The 17,017-nt window shown below is 44.8% G+C and overlaps 2 long non-coding RNA genes across 2 annotated transcripts in view; both read left to right on the forward strand.

The window, feature by feature from the left end:
- The window catches only part of LOC310698878, a 142,162-nt gene extending 132,900 nt beyond the window's left edge, over positions 1–9,262 (forward strand). Inside the window, exons 6-7 of the long non-coding RNA XR_014521764.1 lie at positions 6,173–6,324; positions 8,633–9,262. This is a non-coding gene — a long non-coding RNA (uncharacterized lncRNA). The remainder of the gene's footprint in view (positions 1–6,172; positions 6,325–8,632) is intronic.
- A 2,513-nt stretch (positions 9,263–11,775) lies between these two features.
- LOC310698931 overlaps positions 11,776–17,017 on the forward strand; it is an 83,438-nt gene continuing 78,196 nt past the window's right edge. The window contains exons 1-2 of the long non-coding RNA XR_014521834.1: positions 11,776–11,862; positions 12,663–13,257. This is a non-coding gene — a long non-coding RNA (uncharacterized lncRNA). The remainder of the gene's footprint in view (positions 11,863–12,662; positions 13,258–17,017) is intronic.

The following is a 17,017-nucleotide window of genomic DNA, read 5'->3' on the forward strand; positions in this document are numbered from 1 at the left end:
AGGAGGGCCCAGAGGAGGGGCAGCAGCTACGTCTCAGCATGGCGCAAGCAGTACCCCTCAAGTACAAGGGGTTTTTGGAGGTTTTCTGCGAAAAGGAAGCTGACCAGTTGCCACCTCACCGGCCCTACGATTGCGCTATTGACCTCTTGCCAGGGACAACGCTGCCGCCTGTGAAGCTGTATTCCATGTCCGAGGAGGAGCTGCAGGAGCTCAGGGAGTTCATAGATCACAACCTGCAGCGGGGATTCATCCGAGAATCGAAGGCTGTAGGGGGCAGTCCTGTGTTTTTTGTGAAGAAGAAGGACACGCCCCAAAAGAGGCTGATCGTAGACTTCAGATTCATAAACTCGAAGACAAAGCCCGCGGCCTTTCCCATGCCCAAGATTGACGACCTGCTCGCGACGGTGCGGAAAGGGAAGATATTCACCAAGTTGGATCTCCGCGGAGCTTACAATCTCATACGCGTGCGAGAGGGTGATGAGTGGAAGACGGCCATGTTCACGCCGTTGGGCACCTACGAATACAGAGTTATGCCGTTTGGTTTCCAAAATGGCTCCCACTTTTTCCAAGCTTTTATGCATCACGTGCTAGCGGGACTCCTCTACAAGAAGTGCGTATGTTTCCTCGACGACATTCTGATCTTCTCAGAATCGCCGGAGGCTTACGAGAGCGACGTGAAGGAGGTCCTGCAGAGGCTACGGGAGCACAGGCTCTACGCCAAGCTGGAGAAGTGCCAATTCGACGTGACGGAGGTGGATTTTCTGGGCTATAGGCTGTCCGACAGGGGACTAGCCATGGACAGCGCCAAGGTCCGCGCAGTGTTGGACTGGAAGAGCCCGCGAAATCGGAAAGAGGTCCAGAGGTTCGTCGGCTTCGCCAACTTTTACCGCAAGTTCATCAGGGGTTTCGCCAAGGAGGCGGCAGCTATCACGGACACTCTCAGCTCCAAGAAGAAGAAGTTCACCTGGACGGACCAAGCGGAGCAGTCCTTCAGGAGACTTAAGAGTCTCTTCGCGTCCGAAGAACAGCTGCTACACGTGAATCCTGGCAGGCCCATGAGGGTTGAGACTGACGCATCTGACAGAGCGGTGGGGGCCGTCCTCTTACAGGAAGACCCGCAGGGAAACTGGAGGCCCTGTGCTTTCTACTCCCGGAAGCTCAGCAAGTCAGAGCAGAACTACACCATTTGGGACAGGGAGTTGCTGGCCATCCACGCAGCTTTCAAGGCATGGAGGCACTTTCTCATCGGAGCCAAGCACACCGTGCAGGTCCGCACGGACCACAAGAACCTAGAGTACTGGCGCACGGCGAAGCTACAGAGCCAGAGGCACATACGCTGGGCGGAGTTCTTTGCAGATTTCGATTTCAGGATAGAGTACATCCCAGGCGACAACAATGTCATAGCAGATGCGCTCTCCAGGAAACCACAGTATCTCGAGGCAGCGACACCGGTGGCAGCCAAGCACATTTTTGCACCGCAGGCGTGGGCGTGCGCTTCAGCTGCCGTGGACCTGGAGGCGGTGCGTCGCGCGTTGCAGGCGGATCCGTTCGCACAGTCCAAGATGGAAGAGGTGCGGAGGGGCACAGCGAAGGACGACGAGTTCCAGATACGCGACGGCCTGCTGACCCGTAAAGGTGCTCTCTACGTTCCGGGAGACGATCTCCGCGCGAAGGTTCTGCAGCAGTTGCACGACGCACCCAGCGCTGGCCACTTCGGCAAGGAAAAGACGACGGAATTAGTGGCCAGAGACTTTTGGTGGCCCCAGATGCGAGGGGAGGTCGCGGAGTACGTCGCCAGGTGTGACACGTGCCAAAGGTCCAAGCCAGTGCACCAGAAGCCAGCGGGACTGCTGGAACCGCTGGAAATGCCACTGCAACCGTGGGAGAGGGTGGCGCTGGACTTTGTCACTGATCTGCCCAGTTCGCGAGGCAAGACGGCGGTGCTTGTGGTTGTAGACCTGTTCACCAAGATGGCGCATTTCATTCCTTGCGCGAAGGTGGCGACAGCGGAGCAGACAGCCAAACTGTTCATCGACCACGTGTTCAAGGTGCATGGGTTGCCACGGTCCATTCTGTCCGACAGGGGGCGCCAGTTTGTGTCCAGCTTCTGGCAGAAGCTCCTAGGGATTCTGCACGTCAAAATCAACCTGTCGTCGGCGAGACATCCGCAGACCAACGGCCAAGCAGAGAGGGTCAACGCGATCATGCAGCAGTACCTGAGATGTTACGCCAATCAGCGACCCGCGGCTTGGGTGGATTACCTGCCGATGGCTGAGTTTACCTACAACAACACGAAGCACGCGTCGACGGGGGTGACGCCGTTCTTCGCTAACAATGGAAGGCATCCCAGAACCTTCCCGGGGCTCGTAACGATGGAGGAGGGGGCGCCACAGGAAGCCGATCATTTCGCAGCAGAATTGCAAGAGGTGCACGACGAGCTACGGAGACATTTAGAGCTAGCTAAACAAGCCTATAAGGTGCAGGCGGACAAACACAGGAGGGAGGGGGAAGACATCCAGGTGGGAGACTGGGTATGGTTAGCGGCCCAAGCGGTGCCGGCCAAGTCGTTAGCTAAAAAGAAGCTAGGACACAGGCAACTAGGGCCGTACCAAGTTGAGGCCAGGATCAATCCCGTAGCGTTTCGATTGGCCCTCCCCGAGGGTTCCAGAATGCACCCGGTCTTTCATAGGTCGGTGCTCACCCCCTACAAGGCCCCACACAGATTTCAGGAGGCAGGGACGGCACCAGAACCAAGCAGGGAGTCGCCCAAGAGGGGGAGGTCACCTAAGGACGAACCAGTCAACGAGGTCACAGAGATTCTGGACTCGAGATGGGGGGAAGAGGGAGTAGAATATTTTCTCGCCAGGGAGGGCGCCCCGGCCAGCACCAACAGTTGGGTGCCGGACTACGCTTTGGACGAACCCCTCCTCAAGGACGAGTTCCATGCCCTTTTCCCACACAGGCCCATGCCAGCACAGTTTTTCGACGATTGGCTTTTTACGCCCACACTTTCCGCCAGCACCTTCCGAGGGTTCTCCTCCGCAGAGGAGACGACGCCAGAGTCGAGCCCTCCAAGGGGATCGTGTTCGGGGGTGGACACCGACCCTTCTTACTGGTGGGACGACCAACCAGAAGAGGACTGGCGCATGAGGTGGCGGGTGGGTCCTTGGCAAGCAGACCCCACCCAGGCAACAGGGGGAGGGGAGGACGTGAACATGTTGGGAGAGGACAATGGGTTCGAGTACACAAACAATGAACTGGAAGCAGAGGAGATCGACGTCGACGACCTGTGTCCGGCAGCGACCTCCGCAACGACGGAGCCCCCGGAACCTGCGCCCGAGCAGCGGGAGGGGGGAAGGGGGGGCTTCGAGGGGGGGATGGATGTCAGGGGTTCAGAGACAGAGGCACAGGTGAGGGAGGAGACGGAGAGCGACGAGGAAGAATCCCAGGACAGTGAGGAAGAGGATGACAATGACTTGAGATCTTCCATGAGTCTCTCAAGTGAATCGGAGGATTCTCAGGAGGGGGCGCCCCTAGTCAGGACAAGGGGGGTCACAGGGGGGACCTGCCAGGAGCAGGGAAGCAGCAGGGAAACCCCGAGCGGGAGTGGAAGATCGGGGCCGGCTTCCCAGCAGGAACGAAGGGAAGAGAGGGGAGTTCCCAGTGTGACACACGGAGCGGAGCAGGAAAGAGACAGGGGAAGGAGATCGGGGCAGGACGTCCTGCCGGAAGAGGCGGAGAGTAGTACAGGGAGTAGTGTAAGTGTCAAAAGGAAGGTCAGGGGTAGCGAACACGCGCCAAGTTCAAATGTGGAGGCGCGCGGAAATGGAGAAAGCCCGGAGGAGGAGCCTAGCCCCAAAGCACGAAGGAGGGGGGAACAGGCATCTGAGGAATCCGCTTCAGGAGAGAGCAGGAGGGAAGGAACCCAGGGGGGCAGAAAGACCCTGCGGAAAAGGAAAGACAGGAAGAGGTGGTCTAGCACAAGCCTCTTAAGTTGGTGTAGAGGAGGAACCGACTCAGAGGGGACTTCAAATGTCTGACGTTAGAGACGCGGGGCTGCGCGCCTCGGTTGTGGAATCAAAAATGAACTGCAATAAACATCCTTGTATATAAGAAGAGCTTGGCGTTGGTCTTTTGTGAGCTGAGACCTGAGGCAGCCCCTGACAGTATGTTATTGGTGTACCTGTTCTACTCTGCCTTTCCTCTGCTGTTTTGCTCAGTAGCATGGCAGAGAGTGTGGAGGAAGCTACTGCAAGGATAATATTTTTAACAATTCCCTGGTAAGTGGAAGCTGTACTTGTTGTCTCTGGCCTTTTGGCCACTTTACACAGGCTAAACTAGTGTAGGCTGGTGTGGCTGCAGTTGGTGGCAGACCTTGAGGTCTCAAATTTCAGTGACACCCTGTGTGATGCCAAAATTTGGCACACACACCCCGCCTCTTGTCTTCCATGCTGTGTAATAGCTGCAGCACCCCCAAGTCTCTGTACCCTGTGCGACTGAACCAGTTATGCTCCCGTAAATCCGCCTCTGCTGCAGTAAAATACTTAAAAGTGTAGGAATGAGACACATGTCTCGTAACGCGTAATGGATATGTGCCAGGGAGCCACAGTTCCCCAGCACATGCATCCTTCATATCACTAAGTGTTAGGAGAAGTGGATCCCCTTTCCACATGTTATATTCATCATTGTCATCATTTCAGCTTGTAAACCTCCTTGTGTATAGTAATATAAAAAGGTGGTATGCAAATTAAAAGTGGAATGAAATAGGAAACAACAGTGGAACACCAGAGTAACTGCAATAAACATACTTGCCAAGTAAAGCAGGACAAACACACACACACACACACACACACACACACACAACTTAGAAATCTTCCCCGAATGGGCCCCTTTATTGTAAGCCGTGTAAAAACATGTACAGCACTGTTATCTGTACATAAAAATAGTTTACAGGTTGACACCCTTAACTGACTGGTTTCCATTCTGAAGGAATTACTGAGGGCATGAATTGTTTTTTGTAAGAGGTTGCTGTGGTAAACATGATGTCAGAATTACTTCTTCCTACTGAGCAAGAAGCAATGTATTCCAGCCCATATTTTGCTCTAAAGGGGGTGGGGGGGTGGAAGATGTGTCATCCCTGGTAAGAATGACTCAAACAGATTTCCCTGACTGCTGAAATGTTTGATAGTAAATTAAGTGTGTCTTTTCCATGGCACACTGGTACTTTGAGATGCACTTGTAATTCTTTGTGTTCGAAACTGTTTGGTGTTTCTAACCCTATTCTGAAAGCCTTGTCCTAGTTGTGAAATAATCCTTCCATAAAATATAAGCTGCTTACTGATAATAGGTACGGTAGGTAAATTTGTTTCAGGCACTGTTTTATTGTCATTTGTTCAGCCAAACTGCTTTTCAGAAACCCATTATAAATAATGTTCATGCATTTAAATATGACTATTAAATTACTTTCAATTTAGAGCTCAGGAATGTGAGGGTGGGGTGAGTGGGTTTTTGGTTTTTTGTTTTGGTCGCAACAAAGAACAAAACATTCCCCCCCTTTGATGTGCAGTGCAACTATAATTTTAAATATAATACTTTGCATATCTAGAGCATTGTCTGTGTTGTCAGACAGCAATGAATTCAGTCATGGCATGTTGCTGTGCATATTTTAAGTTAAACTCTCTAGTATGTTCTATGCAGTTCTTAATAAAACAAACAGATGCATTTGCTCCTTCCTCCAGCCCAAGCTTTGCTTTTTAACCAAATATTCTCATCCTCCTAGGAGGCCACCTTTTCAGTGATTAACTTTTTAGTACTTCATTAGAGACTCAAGAGTTCTTAACTAACAAGTGCCCTGGTGTTTTTCAGACCCTCCACTGCTCTCTACTTCAGATGTGGCCAGGAGGTGTGATGACCTTCCACAGTGGCCACAATGTTAGGAACAAAGACAGCCCAGGAAAGAAAGATTTGCTAGCTTTGTATAAGGGGAAAAAACCCATTTGAACTCTGCTCAGAAAGCATTTACAGAGGGTATCCAGGCTCCTGGTTCTTCCTAAATGCCTGACTTTAGCATTTTTTTTAGAGAGAGAGAGAGAGAGAGAGAGAGAGAGAGAGAGAGAGACTGTCATGTTAATTAAGGCTAAAGACCAATCTGTTTTGGTTCTTCTCACCACAGTACTTCACTTCAGGAATCCCTTGATTAAAAATGGATCATTCGGATTCGCATCATCAGTACAAATAATTTCTAGGAACATCAAACTGAAAATCACCCTGTTTCCTAAGGAAGCTTATAAATGCCGATTCCAGAATAATGTTCAAGGGCCTTTAGTGAGATGGGTGTGAATTTTATGAAGTACAAAAGGACTTTGAGGGAGAGAATGCAGCCAACAAATATTCTAGCACTGTCTGCAAAAGGCCAATTCCTCAATTCCATCTCTTGGTCACAGTAATTAAGGTCATCAAGTTGAATGGAAAATGCAGGCAATGCTATCTACATAGGCCACTGATCCATTTAGTGCATTCCCTACAATAATATATTTAACTAAACAGGTCCTTCTGTCTTCCTCCACCTGCCATAATGAGCTTTACTAGTTGATCCTCTTACTTCTATAAACTAGATCTTTATAAAAAATTGAAATTTGTCTACTTAAGGTAGGGATTTGGGGCTTATCCACATATACCTTTTGCCTTTTATTTCCAGGGTTTTTGTTTGCTTTTGTTTCCCAAGCTTTCCCCACGAAAACCCGCTCTTTAATGCTGAATCACAGCAAATGTCAGTCTGGGTTTTCCACAGATTGCTGTTTGCTCCATTTGAGCCTTAAAGAGTGGGGTTTTGCAAGGAGAGCGCTGAGAATAAGAATTTATTATTTATACCCTGCCCATCTTGCTGGGCTTTCCCAACACTCTGGCCGGCTTCCAACAAAATATTAAAAGTACATTAAAAGATCAGTCATTTAAAATTTCCCTAGACATGGCTGCATTCAGATGTCTTCTAAAAGTCAGATAGTTGTTTATTTCCTTGACATCTGATGGGAGGGCGTTCCACAGGGTGGGCGCCACTACCGAGAAGGCCCTCTGCCCTGTTCCCTGTAACTTGGCTTCTCGCAGTGAGGGAACCACCAGAAGGCCCTCGGAGCTGGATCTCTGTGTCCAGGTAGAACAATGGGGGTGGAGATGCTCCTTCAGGTATACTGGACCGAGGCCGAGGTCAGCACCAACACTTAGAACTGTGCTCAGAAACATACTGGGAACCAATGTAAGTCTTTCAAGACCAGTGTTATGTGGTCTTGGCAGCTACTCCCAGTCACCAGTCTAGCTGCCGCATTCTGGATTAGTTGTAGTTTCTGGGTCACCTTCAAAGGGGGGTGCTTGGACATGAAACCTCAAATCATGGGCCATGCCTGTGAAGAGTGGAGGAAAGGTAAGTGTGGATGAGCCCTTAGTATTTGTGTGTGCAAAACACACTTATCTAAAAATGGGATCTAAAAGTTGGAAGTAATAGGCATGATTTTGAGCATATCTAAGTCCCGTTGGTCTCAGTGCGAATGTTACTTGTGCACATAGGTTTTTTCTACTGAATTCAATTGGACTTGGAAATGCTTACCTTTGGCTTGTTTCTCTGACATTTTTGTTGCATTTAAAATCTTTCAAGAGAAACACATTTATCATTGAACAGCCCATTTGGATGTTGTCATGTTACTTATTTTTTTACTACTGTCACTGATATGCTTAATTTTTAGCATATAGCACTCCACAGTAAATAAAATCAGAGGATTTTATCACCAATTTCTGCAGTGGGTAACACTCTTTTGTCCTAATTAACACCAGAAGGTTTGGTTGCAATTCTTTGCTATCAGCATAAGGTATGTTTCTTGCTGCCAGCTTAAAACACTTATTACTCATTCATGAGGGCTTCTGCAATCTCTGTACTACCCTAGATACCTTTTCCCACTCTAAAGACAGTGGGGTTTAGTTTACATTTTCCTTCATTGCTCTAATACATTTTGACATCCCAGATGTGGTGTATCATTAACACTGAATATACCCATGACAGATAACATAAAGCATTGTCATTCATAAAACATTATACTGTGGGAGTTATCCTTGAAACCCCTTACTTCTACTTTCCCCCTAATTTAAGGGTTTTATTTTTTCTAGTTCATAAGTTTATTGTTCCAGCCAAAGGCCATTGCAAACTTGCTGCGATCGTATTAATAAAATAATACAGAACATCCACCCATGAAATAAGCCAACATCCGTTTCTTGTTTCTTTTGGGTGGGGTAGCATAAAGATATGAACAGCAAGTGATTGCCTACAAATCCACAGACCAGGTTAACTCAGTTGAAGTCAAGAAGATTGCTTCAGGGAGAGTAAATTCATTAAGGATTGCAGCCAGTGAAGAGGCTGAGGGGTTTGAGTAATGTTTCGCAGCTAATGAAGATCAGATAGGAAGTACTGAGAGGAGAGTTTAATTGCTTATATTCTTCCTCAATCTTCTAATCCCAAATTTTTCAAGGCCAACAATGTTGCTGCTGTTCTCATTTTAAACATTTCAATATCCACCACCTTCATTGCTGACTTCCATAGTCAAATTGAAGGGGGAACCCCCATTACTATGCATATTTTTCTTTTCAGAAAACCCTGGGAGTTTTTGCAGTATAGGCAATATAAAAGTGCCTCTTAATTCCTAGACTTTGACATGAGATATCAGGAATGCTATTTCATTCCTGCTTTGGTCCCGGAAAGTCAAGACATAGAGGTCTTGTTTGGGAGAGTGGGAAGGATGTTCAGCTTGAATGTGGTGAGGAAAATCAAACCCACATGAAACCTTTGAAAAGAAGGATTCAGACAACTAAGCCACTCTGGATGTGCAATGGAAGTTCCTTATTTTGTGGATTTGCCACAATTGGCTTCTGTGAGTGGTTATCCACATGCTTTACTAATTATCCCCAATCTGCTTGAAGGCACATTTATGAATGTCAATCATTTATTGTCAATTTATGTTCTCCAGGGGGTGAGTGGAATGGAAGCTGTTGATAGTGCAGAAACGTTTTAGACTTAATGCATTAGCATTTCCATGAGGATCATACCACACAGTGACTTGACAAGTCCATCTTCATCCTAAATAAACATAACCTTTTGCATCTCTTTTGCAAGCGACAGGAAAACTGAGCAATTTCCTTAAGGGGGCTTTAAATTCTTGGCACAATGCCAGCACTCTTGTTGCATTTTTGAAAGAATAAAATGTAACATTCGTTCAAAAAACAACTGATGGTTTTGTTTATTCGTTGCTAAATTTGAAGGGGAGGGAGTCTTTGCTTAACCCACATTTGCAGAAACATCAGGAAGCATTTCAACAGCAATTCATATGCCCCCACATTTGAACGTGAGCTTATTCTACCCATGGTCTTATGATTTTATTTAAGATTCTAGAAGAGGGACTCAAGATAGGTACTGGAGTGAGGTCTTTAAGCAGAGGCTTGACAACCATATGTCAGGAGTGCTCTGATGGTGTTTCCTGCTTGGCAGGGGGTTGGACTCGATGGCCCTTGTGGTCTCTTCCAACTCTATGATTCTATGGAGTGGGGGCAAGAATCGTTCCTTAACCTGAGGCCAATTTATGTTTTCTGCTGCAAAGTTTCCTGCTGCAAAACAGGTTTCATTTCTGATCAAATGCCATAAGCATACATGTCAAATTAAGATTTATTTATGTTTGCCCCAATACACATCACTTGGGATACTGCAGCACACTGGTTCTTCCCTAGCCATTAACTAAGTGTTCATGAGAGCAGAGCCAGATTGGACCTATGGATTTCTAGTTGCAGAACTCCACTCAGGATTCCTCTGTGGGCCACACTGGACATGACGCTAAATACATCCCTGGAAGTTGCATCCTTTTTTGTTCTTTTATTCCAAATAAAGGTAAAGGGACCCCTGACCATTAGGTCCAGTCGTGGCCGACTCTGGGATTGTGGCGCTCATCTTGCTTTATTGGCCGAGGGAGCCGGCATACAGCTTCCAGGTCATGTGGCCAGCATGACTAAGCCGCTTCTGGTGAACCAGAGCAGCGCACGAAAATGCCGTTTACCTTCCCGCCAGAGCGGTACCTATTTATCTACTTGCACTTTGACGTGCTTTCGAACTGCTAGGTTGGCAGGAGCAGGGACCAAGCAATGGAAGCTCACCCTGTCGTGGGGATTCGAACCGCCAACCTTCTGATCAGCAAGTCCTAGGCGCCACCCGCGTCCCTTTTATTCCAAATAGTTCATTCCAAATAGTGTGTATTTGCACATAGGAGGTTAACACTTTCCTCACACACCACAGACCAGACAGTCTAGCTGCTGTTTGGCATAGAGAAATGCTCCTGTTGCTTATAATGGGAATAATAATAATAATAAAATTTATATACCACTCTATACCCTGAGGTCTCAGATAATGGGTGCATCTATCCTGCAACAAATAGCAGCTGGAGTGTTTGCAATTATAATCAGAACCAGAGCTTCTGGAATGTGTGGACAGCCCCCCCCCCCACTTTACATACTGTGGCTCTGGTCATGATTACCCCTTGCAGTGGCTGTTTAGAGGAGAGAGAACTTCCAGTGAGGCATTCTAGTGCCATTTGTAGTTTGATCTTTGAATGAGAGGGATAGAAAACAGCATAGAAATCTGTTCAAATCTTGTTGTGGAGAAGTTTAAAATATTGATGGCATCATCATCATCTTTATCTGAAGATTTCAGGATGGTCCACATCATAAACATAAAAGATAAAAACCCAAAATACTCAAACACAAGAGCAAAAACAAAAGAATAACCCTCCTCCTCCCACAAGCACATTTAAAAGGATATAGGATGTTAATCAGCCAAAGGCTTGTTTGAAGAGGAATGTTATCACCCGGTGCCTAAAGGTATAGAGACGTATTTCCACCATTAACCGCCAGGCAAGAACAATCGTCTTCAATCACTGATACAGAAAGTTTCAAGTAATTTAGTTATTTATTTGAAATAATTTACAGTGGTGCCCCGCAAGATGAATGCCTCGCAAGATGAAAAACGCGCAAGACGAAAGAGTTTTCCATTTTTTGAGTTGTTCCGCAAGACGAATTTCCCTATGGGCTTGCTTCGCAAGACGAAACGTCTTGCGAGTTTGTTTCTTTTTCTTAAAGCCGCTAAGCCGTTAATAGCCGCTAAGCCGCTAATAGCCATGCTTCGCAAGACGAAAAAACGCAAGACGAAGAGACTCGCGGAACGGATTAATTTCGTATTGCGAGGTACCACAGTATAGCCCACCTTTAACTGGTAATAATGCAAATTATGGTGACAACTTTGCATGGTGTTCTCTCTCTCTCTCTCTCCAAGCGAAAAAGGATATACAACATTTTGGTGCTATGAGCTCATTTTATATGACTCTGTAAATGGGTCTTTTGGTGCTGGAGGAGACTCTTGAGAGTCCCATGGACTGCAAGAAGATCAAACCTATCCATTCTTAAGGAAATCAGCCCAGAGTGCTCACTGGAAGGACAGATCGTGAAGCTGAGGCTCCAATACTTTGGCCACCTCATGAGGAGAGAAGACTCCCTGGAAAAGACCTTGATGTTGGGAAAGATGGAGGGCACAAGGAGAAGGGGACGACAGAGGACGAGATGGTTGGACAGTGTTCTCGAAGCTACCAGCATGAGTTTGACCAAACTGCAGGAGGCAGTGGAAGACAGGAGTGCCTGGCGTGCTCTGGTCCAGGGGGTCACGAAGAGTCGGACACAACTAAACGACTAAACAACAACAAAATGGGTCCTTGTGCATAGCAGCACCCTGCCTTAGTGGATGGGAGCTGATGCAGTTGAAGATCATACCAAGTTGCTATTTCATTTGTGAGTATAGAGAGCTGGCTGGGTCTTGTAGATTCTGTGCCATAAATTATATATTCCCCCAATGAAGCACCTTAAACTCAATGAGCAGAAAATCTAGATTACGTAACCAGAATGCATTACAGAAATTATAAAAATTATGCACATTAAACTGACATGCATACAGCAGTAGCATTAGGGTTCCTGGTAGTTGTATTTGCGGGGCCTGCGGTAGCTTGTGGAGAGAACTGGGGCAATGGCAGCTTTGGCAGTGGGAGAGAGTACATACTCTATGCCAGCAGTCAATCAGCTTCATGCGAGTCAACATTTTGTCCTCAGTGAAATCATTCTCTGAAGTATCAGGGAAAAAGGGGGGGGGGGAGATCCCATATAATATGGGGTGAGGGAACCTCTACTACTTCATGACTGAAATACTTGAATAAAAACCACAAGATTTAACAAACTTGTACATAAGACATGCAGAACTGGTTTTGGGTTTATGGGATTTCTTTGCATTAGACAAGTTCTGAGATGCTCTGCAAACCATTTCCTCCTAGTTCCGATTTTGCTGTGCTTGTGAATAGTGGAAGACATTCTAACATGCATTTTATACCATGAATCCAAATATTATTATGCATGTTTGATTTTCTTAAGGTGTATCTTTACAAGACGTCTCAACTTATGCATTATTTCTTATACATTGATTAGCTTGTCTATGGTACATATGTATTTCAGATTGTATGTGTTTGCTGACAAAGTGAATTAGGTGGTGTTTACCCTACTTACACTAGTGAGGTGTATCTATATTTAATTACCCTTTTCAGATTTGTACGCTGCTCTACTCCTTCATGGATCACTGCCTTGTCGTGGCGAAGGGGCCACCCAAGACGGACAGGTCATAGTGGAGAGTTTTGACTAAACGTGATCCACCTGGAGCAGGAACCGGCAAGCCACTCCAGTATCCCTGCCAAGAAAACTCCATGGACGAATACAACAGGCATATAAAAGTTATCACACTGGAAGATGAGCCCCTTAGGTTGGAAGGCATCCAACATGCTACTGAGGAAGAGCAGAGGACAAGTACAAGTAGATTCAGAGCTGATGAAGTGGCTGGGCCAAAGCCGAAAGTCCATGGGGTCACGAAGAGTTGGACACGACTAAATGACTAAACAACACTACTCTGCTCTTAATTCTACTGATGGTGTTTTCCTTTATTTTCTTGTGGACTTGGTAAGAAAGGCTGTGTACATGTGCCTGGAAGTGAAAGGAAAGTCCAATGCTGTAAAGAAAAAGATTGCATAGGAACCTGGAATGTATATAAGATTCATGAACCATGTAAGCTGGATGTGGTCAAAAATGAGATGGCAAGAATAAATATTGACATCCTGGGCATCAGTGAACTAAAATGGATGGGAATGGGTGAATTAAGTTTGGATGATCATCATATCTATTACTGTGTGAAAAACTCCCATAGAAGAAATGGAGTGGCCCTCATAGTCAAGAAAAGCTGTACTGGGATGCAATCTCAAAAATGATAGAATGATCTCGATATGAATCCAGTGCAGACCATCACAGTTATCCAAGTTTATGCACCAACTCCCGGTACTAAAGAAAATGAAATTGATCAATTCTATGAAGACTTACAACACCTTTTAGAATAGAAACCAAAGAAGGATGTTCTTCTCATTATAGGGGATTGGAATGCTAAAGTAGGGAGTCAAGAAATAAAAGGAACAACTGGCCAGTTTGGCCTTGGAGTTCAAAACAAAGCAGGGCAAAGGCTAATAGAGTTCTGCCAAGAGAGTAAGCTGGTCATCACAAACACTCTTTTCCAAACGCTCTTTTCTAACAACACAAGAGACGACTCTACACATGGACATCACCAGATAGACAGCATCAAAATCGAAAACCATAAAGAGCTGGACCATAAAGAAGGTTGATCAACTGTTTATCTTTATAGACTTGGAGACTGAATATTTTGGAAGTTGAACACTACTAAATGCCTGCGTTAGATTGTCATCTAAGACAACCCAGGGAGCACCTTCATTGCAACTGTAAACAACTGAAATATAGTGTTGGCCACCTCATGAGAAGAGAAGACTCCCTGGAAAAAACCCTGATGTTGGGAAAGATGGGGGGCACAAGGAGAAGGGGACGACAGAGGGCGAGATGGTTGGACAGTGTTCTCAAAGCTATTAACATGAGTTTGACCAAACTGCGGGAGGCAGTGGAAGGCAGGAGTGCCTGGCATGCTCTGGTCCATGGGGTCACGAAGAGTTGGACACGACTAAATTACTAAACAACAACACTCTGCTCTTAATTCTACTGATGGTGTTTTCCTTATCTTTATTTTCTTGTGGACTTGGTAAGAGAGGCTGTGTACACACTAACCTGTTTAAAGCATAAAAGCAGAGTTTTTCCAAGTAAAAAATCATTCATGCTCATCCTCAGCATGCTACATAAGGATGGATGTGGTTATTTGATGCATATTTGAAAACTCTCCCCTTAATTACGTTATCCACACCTTTTCCTCCCTACACATGTTCCAACTGAATTAAGAGAATCTTGGTAAATGCCCATATACAATATCATTGGGCAGGTGTAGATACACCTATTGCAGATGTTAATACTGTGCAGCTTGAAGCAACTGGATGTATACAAACTGACTCCTTTTGGAATAAAACATTAGATATTCAAAACTTTATTTGCAGAGCTTTCTTCAAAACAGAACAAAACCTTCAAAGATACACCCAAATAATTCCATACAATATCTTGTACATGTCCAGCACAGGCTCTGCATCTTACAAATAAAATAACATAATCAGAGCTGACAAAACATAGCTCTCTCTCTCTCACTCAGGCTTCATTAGCCTGTATGCCATCTCCAAGACTATGTAGCTCCTGGAGAACTTCATTATCACATCTTACTTCCACTCTGGCTGGGAACAAAAGACTAAAGGCAGCTCTCTTTTGAAATAGCCAATTCACAATTCAGTAACCTCCCGTGTGATCTAAAGTTAAACACCTCATCAGAGCTAACAGAGAACAGTAACTGTTACAGTAGTTGTCAACCTATCTAGGAGTTCAGAGAGCTTAATATAGTCCCATGGGGAATCCCCATCTTAAAGCCTTCAGTAGTACACATTTACTGTAGCCATTCTTCATTTCAGTGTCAATTAAACAATCATCCTTAACCACACCTCCCATTGTTGGGACCACCAATGGGGCTTTAAAAAATAAATAAATCTGAAAGGCCATATTGCAGAAAAATGCAGAATCAGTCTTCAGTGAGCTTTTATTTTTGAAATGAAACCAGCTTTTAAAGAAGGGGCAAAATTATGCAATCTAGACAATAGAGAGTATGTATCAACTATGTATCAACTCTCTCTAATAGAGAGTATGTATCAACAAGTAGTCTCCACTGATTCCAGAATAAAATGTTATGTGCTCACAGCGTAAGTGATATTGAAAATTTACATATATTGATATCAGGTAAATCACCCCCAGGTAACATTATATTCAACATGTTATATAGTACTATGATATATTGTTATGTTGTGTTGTGTTATATTTGTTTTATCTTGTTTTGTAAACCACTATAGAAGCTCTGCTCAGTTTTAAAAATAAAATTGTTTGCATATTTATCACTTTTGTTTCACACCCTTCTGCTAAGTAGCTTAAGGTAGCATAGATTAGGTTATTCCATGTACACCATGAGTTCTTTGGTTGCAAGTATTATTCAAAACTTTACTTGCAATAGGAGTGAGCTAATGAGTAATGCTTGCTTATTTACACCATATTGCAAGATACGCTGTAGGTCTGTGTGTTGTTTCATTTAGTAAAGTCACATCATACATGTAAAAATTATCTTGTTTTTTTCTCTCCCCTTCCCACCTTCAGTTTTTGTGACAGCTTTTCCATTTTGGCTGTTTGCCAGATTATATTATACCAGTGATCAATATTCATTCATTGAAAGGTTTTCCACGTTCTGGCTATTACCATTCTAGCTGCTGTTAATAAATGTGTTATTATTTCCATACTTCTTAATTGGTCCATATGTGAAGTATATAAATTAAGTAAGGCTAATGCTTGGGTTATTGGGATTGACTCAGAAGTTATCTCTTTAAAAGTTACCTTCCAAAATTGTTATATTTGTGGAAATTCCCACCATTGGCATGTACCTATAAGAACAATCCAGTGCTATATGTTTGACAGCACACACTTTACATGTGATTTCTTTGTTCAGAAGAAGACTCCTGGTCCACCCATTGAATAACTGAGACACATGCCCAAAATGCCATCTTTCCCAACATCACTGCTGGCCATTTCCAGTTCTGCTTAAGTGCTGGTGATTTTACTATGGTAGAATGAGAGGAAACTTATTTTCTGCCCAAGACCTCAGGTTCCTGTTGCCAAGCTACCTGATCGTGAAATACTGGTGATGTGTAACTGGGGGCAGAAGTTGCACTGCAGAGAGAGCAGGGTAAAAGGATGAAAAGAAGGGGAAAGAGCAGGGATCTGTTCCATGATATCTGGCATCTTGCTAAAGAATATGATGGGTATGAAGCAGCTGTCTTCATCTCCCCATTTACTAACTGCACAAGTCTTTAGTTCATTTCTTGTTGCTTGCTCTTAATTGGTCTGAAATTTCTTTCCTACATAAATAAAGTTTACCATACATTCAGCATCCTTGAAGTCAGTGGGGCAACGTCTCCTTGACTTCAGTATTCACAACATTAAGTCCATGCAAAGCATTTCAGTTTTCTCAAAGCCTAATGCCTGCTTTATTTTTTAATGAGGGTGTTATTGTCATTATCACTTCTTGAGTGCAATTCTGCTGCAAAGAGCAAAACAGCTAACATCTCTGCTAAACCTCCACTCAGAGTCAAAAAGAAAAGCCATAACAAAATTTCTTCCTACGCATGCACTTGTTTTAGACACAATTCTTCTTCTTTTTAAAATTTTTATTCAGTTTTCTTTTTCATTCATTACATACATCTCATATCCATAACATTTACTATGTATTCTTTCCTCCCTCCCTTCCTAGGCTTTCCTCAACTTCTGCTTCTGGTATGTTTCTCCTCTCACCTACCTTGCTACTAATACTAATAATATATTTATACAATAAAATCTAACCTAAAAACATAAAAATGTAAATAAGTACACCATATTATTTCTC

The sequence above is a fragment of the Podarcis liolepis genome (genome assembly GCF_965112155.1).
Source record: "Podarcis liolepis genome assembly, chromosome: Z".
Taxonomy (NCBI): domain Eukaryota; kingdom Metazoa; phylum Chordata; class Lepidosauria; order Squamata; family Lacertidae; genus Podarcis; species Podarcis liolepis.